The sequence below is a fragment of the Colossoma macropomum genome, unplaced genomic scaffold (assembly GCF_904425465.1).
Source record: "Colossoma macropomum unplaced genomic scaffold, Colossoma_macropomum, whole genome shotgun sequence".
NCBI lineage: Eukaryota > Metazoa > Chordata > Actinopteri > Characiformes > Serrasalmidae > Colossoma > Colossoma macropomum.
The window spans coordinates 28513457-28521435 of NW_023494796.1; the positions used below are offsets into that span (position 1 = coordinate 28513457).

The 7979-nt window shown below is 36.8% G+C and overlaps 1 long non-coding RNA gene across 2 annotated transcripts; it reads left to right on the forward strand.

Moving 5' to 3' along the window:
* Positions 1–748: 748 nt before the first annotated feature.
* On the forward strand, positions 749–5986 carry LOC118816920. 2 transcript variants are annotated; one of them, XR_005007916.1, is made up of 3 exons: positions 749–834; positions 1595–1690; positions 5374–5986. It is a non-coding gene; the product is annotated as an uncharacterized LOC118816920 (long non-coding RNA). The 2 variants fall into 2 exon arrangements; XR_005007915.1 differs by lacking the exon at positions 5374–5986 and adding an exon at positions 3332–3881.
* The last annotated feature ends 1993 nt before the right edge of the window (positions 5987–7979 follow it).

The window sequence follows — 7979 nt, forward strand, 5'->3', positions numbered from 1 at the left end:
CACCTACTAGAACAGAGATTGCGAGCCAGGCCCTCTCATCCAACATCAGTGTATCTTTTTAATAGGTCTAATTCTTTGAACTTTAGTTTTGGAAACTCCTATTTTTTCTTCTCCTTTCCTGGATTGTATTATATGTAATCTCCTCAGAAATATCTCCATTTTAGATGCACATCAGAAAGAAATCTGTAGGTGAGGTGTGTTTGAGTAGTTGCTTGTGTGAATGTTGGTGTCTGCTTGAAGGGGAACATGATATCAGTGAGTCACGGCTGTAACTGATTGGCTTCATGATCGGAGGATAGAAGAGTTAAAGTGGCAGCAGGTGCACGAAAATAAAAACAGACATTAAACACAAAGGTTTAATATTGTTTTGGAGGGTTTTCATTAGTTTTCTTTTAATTATATTGTTCTGTATTTCGGACACTGAAAATTAGCTAAACATTCTTCAGTAGCTGTTAGGACTAGAAACTAGCTAAAAGAGTGGTCTTTGACTTTTCTGCAGTAATGTACGTATTTATTTGCTTACTTTTTTGATACATTAGGTTATTTAGATGGTGACAGATGGAATCATGTTTCAGTTGTACATTCCTAACCTGTGTTCAGTGAACATGTGGAGTTCTCACTTGTTGGTTATTACAGCTCATGAACAACCATCATCAGCAGTTTCAAACAGGAAATTGTACATGCGCCTCTATAGAACCACAGAACCTGCAAACTGAAACAGCCTGCCTCATTGGTGAAAACTGAAAACCTCCTCCAGCCTCAAAGCACAGAAGCATTCGTGTTACTGATGATCACACATGAGCATGTTCTGTTCTGTTTGCTGACACGATTCAGGTAAGATTTCTGATGGTGAATTTCACGTTTACATATGTAAATTATGTGCTTTTTACATTAAATCAGAAACTCTGTTTTTAAACTAGTCTTCTTGTTTATACATTACCTAAAGAGATTCTATGTAGTGTGATAATTTCTCCTACTGCAGGTTACAGCCTGAGCATTTATGTAATATTTTAAACGCATGAGCATTTTGACAGCTGTTGGTACACAACTCAGCTCATTAGTGACCTGACACATCTACACACTGACATGAGTAATAAGGCACATCTACATTAAATACAATGAAGACATGATGTAAAAAAAAAATTTTTTCCACTTGTAGAGACGCCAGGGGTCATGATGGCACACATCTAATTATTTTATTTACCATGCAGAGTTTGCAACCAGATTTGTTTTAAAATTTAAAATAGTATTATTGTAATATATTTTAATGATTTAAGCATTTGTTAAACAATTAAAACCACAATGTTTTAATCTTTACAGTATATAGCATGGAAAGATTTTGGCTCCTCTGTTCAAATAAGGGAGTATTAACTTATTACACTTAGAAAATCAAAGTAATTTGACCAGGGATATTCAAATTCTTGCATGCAACTGTTTGTGTATGTGAAGATTTAACACTAAAGCACATAAAAAAGTGAAGAAGTCCATTAAAATGTATTTTTATGATGATTCACAAATTCTTAAAAAATACTAAGCACACTTTATTGGAGCTATAAATGTCTTAGACTATATATCTTGTGATCTCTTATCATAGCGTCACGTCAGGCCCCGAAGGAAGCAGTCCTGATTAATCAAGATTACAAAAACAACAAAAGCAAAGCATCTTTTGCCTCATTGACTCCACTCACAGGTACTGAGTTTACATATTTACCTTTTACTGGTTGACAGTGTTGTATCTCTTACACATCATCACAATAACGGCTGTGTACATTACATAGTTTCTTTGTTTTTGTCCTGTGCTTGCTCCCTTTACCTTCTAGACTCGTATTGAAAATGACCTGTGATATCCAAGTTTACAGATAACTAGTTTTGCAGCAGTTAAATTTTAGTCAAAACCTCAAATAAAAAAAAAAAAATTGCTAAATAAAAAAAAAAAGTTAAAAATAGTAAGAAATAAAAAATAGTTTGCAGTAAATACACTGGGTGAAAAAAAGCTTAAATAAAATACATTTACATTAAAATATAAAGCATAACTACATCTTATAAACAGTCACTGTTCTAGTTTTCTGTTATATTGGGTGGTTTTGTTGGTGGGCACCACTTCTCCATGTCCTAAATGTGTGTGTGTGTACATTTATATATGTGTGTATATATATATATATATATATATATATATATATATATATATATATATATATATATATATGTGTATGTATGTATGTATGTGTGTGTGTGTGTGTGTGTGTGTGTATATATATGTATGTATGTATGTATGTATGTATGTATATATTACACACACATAAATATGTATAAACAGAGTTAATATGAATGCATGTTAAATACGAAAACAGGGTGAATGCAGTTTCTAGTATCACTGATTCTTGTATTCAGAATTCATTTAGAATATATTTTCAGTGCATATTGGTCAGACAGCTGGACCTTCAGTGTTTGTAAAGAGATGTTGATCCCGTTTGCTGATACACAATTTGTGTTAGCCACCCTCAACCCTTTAACAGTTTCTGACCACAGTGCTGCTCTTTGCTGAAAATGCTTGGGTGGCGCAGCCCTCTCAACCTCGCGGGTTACAATAACCTGTGAAAACCTCAGCAGCATGTCAGTGTTTTTTTTAGAACAAAACTCTGTATCTCAGTTTTCAGTCGTTATTGACCTATTTTGAAAATGCCTGTTGCTCTTTTCCATTGTGTGTAAATTTCATGATGAAGGGACCAAAAGCAACGGCCTGAAATTAATTGGAAATGTCTGGTTCCATTGACCTTGACTTAAAAGTAAAGTATGTTTTTTCCTTCTCCTCTTAAGTTTCCATTTTGGAGATACGAGGTTTGGTTCCAAAAGCAGCGATAAATGTACAAATTCATAAAATATCTATATTAATTCTATATTCATCAGTGTTCATTTTATTTCCTGTTTGGGTTATAATACTATAACTTGTACAGAAAAAAAGTTTTGCATTTCTATAGCCTACATCTTCAAACTTTGTGAAGCGGTTAAACATGTTTAGTTAAAAAAAATCCTTTGGGTGGTTGTGCAGTTTTAGATATTTGGATGATGAATTTCCAACTTTAGTCCTAGGAAACTATACAGTACAAAGTTTGGCATTTTTATTGCTCAAAAACGTGAATTAGGTCATTTTTAAGCTTCAGTAAACAAGGTACATGAGGGAAATCTGCAGTCTTTTCATAACCGGAGCTGGAAAAATGTGTCCTGAGTCATTAGTTACAAAACTAGTACATTATAATTCCTCATTCATTGACTAACAAATTCCTCACCATATCAACTACTCATTACCTGTGTCTTTCATTTTCTTACAAAGTACCTCACCATGCCAGGTCCTAGTGATGCTGGGATTGCTTCCGCATTCTTCCACATTGCTAGCCTGTGCGTGGGCATTCCAACCTTCATTTGGGCTCTTCGTACTCTGTACCATTGGCGCAAGAACGGAGGCCGAACGACCTTCTTCATGCCGTTTCTCCTCCTTAACGTCCTTCTTCAATCAGCCTTTACTCCACCCATAATACAAGAGTCTCTGCGTGACTGCAGCTCAAGGGTCTGTTTTTGGACTGTGATACTGTTTAAAACGACTGATGTCTGTGGGATCTATCTGCACCAGCTTGTGGCGCTGGAGAGCATACTGTCTCTGAGACATCCGCTCTACACCGCAGACCTTTTCTCCCGTCCCTGTTCAGTTATGGTGTGTATCGGCCTGTACGTCCCTGCGTTTATGTGTGTCGCTACCCGTTCACACTTTGTATTTACTCTGTTATCAACTACGATATTAATAGTCATGTACATTTTCACCTTTAAAGACCCTCCTTCTTCAAATCATGTCCCAACTACACATAGAAAACTGAAGTACTGGGTGTTTGCTGTTGTCATGGTTACGATGATTGCTTTTTATCTGCCCTATTTGTTGGTCTATTTTATCACGTATTCAGACCACTACCTCGAATTATATGACAGTCGTTATGTAAATAAGTATTTGGCTGCAATAGATGTAACCTTCTCTCTGAGGAGTTTGAGAGTGATTTCTGACTCACTCCTTTGTGTGCTGGTGTTCAAAAAGATTCTCCCGATCCAGCCTGAACAGACTCCCGCGGAGCCCAGCGCTCCACATGATTTGTCATAAAATGTCATAAAAAGCGATACCTAGAATTCCTCAGCAGATCCTCAAACTTTCATTCAAATCATTCAAATCTGAGCAAAATGAGCAAATGATTCACTCGTTTGAGATTCTTATTGATATATTTTAACTGATTTCTCCTGGAAAGTTGTTTTTAAAACACACTGGGTAATACATTTGAATGAACTATGAATATCTAGTAAATACATTTTCAACACAAGCCAGTGCCTTTGGTAGTTTTTCATCAATATTCGTCAGTATGTCATAAGTCTTGTTTGTTTGTTTGTTTTTTTATTTGTATTTTGTTTATTTGTAGTTTTTTTTATTTTGATTTTCTTTTTTTTTCTTTAAGAGAAAGTCATAAATCTGTTAAACAGGGTCGTTTTGTAGTGGCCTGGAAATCTGTTGCTTTGTATTCATGCTAAAAGAAAGAAAATAAGAAATAAAACAACATGAATGGTCATTTCAATCCTGTATCGTTTTTCTTTTGACAAAATATGACGTAAATCATCACTGGACTATATACTGTACTGTGCAGAAGTCAGAGACCCACCTTCATCTGTTCAATTTGCAGTCAAAACAGCCAAGAACCCTAATTAAAAGTATTTATTTTGGCCGTATATTTGGCCTGTAAACATTGGAAAAAATGCAAAATTTGTTACATTTTATCACCAGTGCACTTACTTAACGTAGAACTAACTTTCTGTAGAACTGATTAACTGAGTATGCTAACTAAGTATGCTAACAGGCTGACACACATAAAATCTGTGTGTTGTTTTATTTATTTGTATTCATTCTAATATTAGTAGCATTTCTTAACAATGACATGCTTACTGCCCAAAAAAAGTTACATCTCATATACATATAGCATGGTGGTGGTAGTAGTGTGATGGTGTGGAAATGCTTTGCTACTTCACAGCCTGGATGGAGCAAGACAATGATCCAAAGCAGAAGTGCGAGTCCACCTCTGAATGGCATAAAAGAAACAAAATTAAGGCCTATTTAAGGACTTCAAACAGGCAGTTTTTGTTTGAAAGCCCAACAATGTGGCTGAATTAATGCAGTTCTGTAAAGAAAGTGTAAAATCTTGTTTTACCTTTTGTATGAGGATCTGAAACCATTTAGTTTGACCGTTTAGTTTGTAGTACATCATTTATCATGTATTCATGAACAAATGATCTTCTTACTCACTGCATTCACTCATTTCTTCTCTCTTCTTTCATTTTCTTATAAAGTACGTCACCATGTCTGCTGAGTCCCGCAGCAAAGGTCCTGATGACATTGGGATTGCTTCTGCGTCCTTCCACATTGCTAGCCTGTGCGTGGGCAATCCAGCCCTCATTTGGGCCCTCCACACTCTGTACCGCAGGCACAAGAACGGAGGCCGAGTGTCAGTCTGCATGGTGTTTCTCCTCCTGAACGTCGTTCTCCAATCAGCCTTTAGTCCACCTGTAATAAAAGAGTGTCTAAACATCCCCTGCAGCTCAAAGGCTTGTTACTGGACTGCTAAACTGTTTGAAATGGTTGAGCCCTGTGGGCTCCACTTGCACCAGCTTGTGGCGCTGGAGAGCATACTGTCTCTGAGACATCCACTCTACACCACAGACCTTTTTTCCCGTCCCTGTTCAGTTTCACTCTGTGTCGGCCTGTACGTCCTTGCTTGCATGTCTTTTCTTATTCAGAAAGAGTTTGCATTCTGTCTAACGTCAGTTCCAATATTAATGGTCACGATCGTGTTTACCTTTAAAGCCCCTCCTTCACATCATGTCCCAAATACAAATAGAAAGCCAAGATGCTGGGTGCTTGCTTTTGCCATGGTTACGATTGCTCTTTATTTGCCCAATTTGTTGACCACTTTTACCCTGAATTATCGCTTCTTTATATATAATTATTTCGTTTATGAAAATTTCAAGTATCTTATGGCTATAATCAAAGTAGCCTTCTCTGTGAGGTGTTTGAGAGTGATCGCAGACTCACTCCTTTGTGTGTTGGTGTGCAAAAAGATTCTCCCGATTCAGCCTGATCAAACGCACGCAGAGCCCAGCGCTCCACATAATTTGCCTTTAAACCAGGGTTTGAATTGAGGGGAGAGGCCTGGACTGACCCTGTAAGAGTAGACCCACCATATTAGGAACCCCTATAATGAGTGAAATGAGTGAATGTTTTTTGGGGTTTCTTTGACAAAATGAATGCCCTCACATGAGGTGATCGTCTTTTTTTGGTTTCCAATGTTTTCGACATTAGATTGTACTCCTGGATAAACTGTAACTAATTTGATTACTCTGGTTTTAAACTGGAGGAGGTTAAAGCTCAAGCACATCTAAAATCAGAGAAAAAGGTGGGCTGCTTGACCTGCTGACTGTGGCCATCACACACCAGACTACAGCGCAGCATCTCGTTGATACAGTACAAAATGCAGACAGGACGTGTGAGACTTGTACACGTATATGTTTAATATATGTTTAATATGTCTGACTACTGCCTGGTAATGTTTATAAAACACCTACAGGGTTTATCTCACAAAAATAGATTGTGAAGATAATAAGCTGGTAAGCATCAATACATAGGTCACCATATGGTCAGACTTTTCAGAAGGGAACCCCCCTCCACCACCACAAGACCTCCACCACTACTTGAACCCTGCTTCTTACAGTGTTACCTGAAAGTCTTCAGTCAATCCTGAAATTATCAATAGAATCATTACTGAGCAAAATATTCCTTCACATTAAAATATGGATATTAATTAATGTATTTTCATTGATTTGTTTCCAAACTGTTGTTTTTATGACACCAGGTCTGTGTAATATCTCTGACTGAACTGCAGAGATCCTGTTAATACATTTTCAAAACAGGCGAGTGCAAATTGTGTATTTAATAATATATTTCATAAACTCACATGGAATACACACTTTATTTTCTTGGTCTCCTATAGATGGTCAACAGCTACTTAAATTTCTAACAGACTTTCTAGTTATACTGAATTGGTTATCAACATTATGATGAGGCTTCGGTGTAGGTTTAGGAGCAGATGTAGGCTTTGGGTTGAAGTTAAGGTTTTGAGGATTAGGTTAAGGGTTAAATTTGGTAGAATCTATCACACTCAACTTCAGGTTCAGATACATTTAATAGATATTTAGTTGAGTGTTACTTAAAGACAGACTATGCATCTACAATGGACCATCAAAATAAAGTGTTACCCATAAAGCTTTTGTTTGTTTATCTCGTTTTTCTTTGAGGGAAAGGCCAACAGGGTTGTTTTTTGGTGGCGCGAAAATCTTTGCTTTGTGTTCATACTGAAAGGAAATATAAATAAACACTCATTACAAAAAGCTGCAGTTTTAAACTTGTATTATTTTTGTGTTTTTGTTTAGCGGCAACATAATAAATAAACTATAGTATTATGCAAAAGTTTGAACGTGGCATTAAATTATCATTTTTAGTGCACATTGCTTAGAAATTCTGACCCATGCTGACATAAAAACATCTCATAACTGCATGTAATATATGTGAGCGTTCATGCTGTGAGTCTCCGGTTCTACCGCATCCCAAAAACATGCTATCGGATTCAGATCTGGTGACTGAGGAGGCCACTGAAGTGCACTGAATCAGTGACATGTTCATGGATCTTGCTGAAAGTAGGTCGTGCTACAAGATGAGTAAATTTTGGCCACAAAAGGATGTGTGTGGTTAGGTTGTGGCGTTCAAACAATGCTTCAAAATGCGTTCAAAATGGTTTTAGGAGGCCCAATATGTACCAACAAAGCACTATCCACATGATTACATCACCACCAGTGGCTTGAACTGTTTCCACAAGGCAGGGTACCAGGAATCATGCTATTCA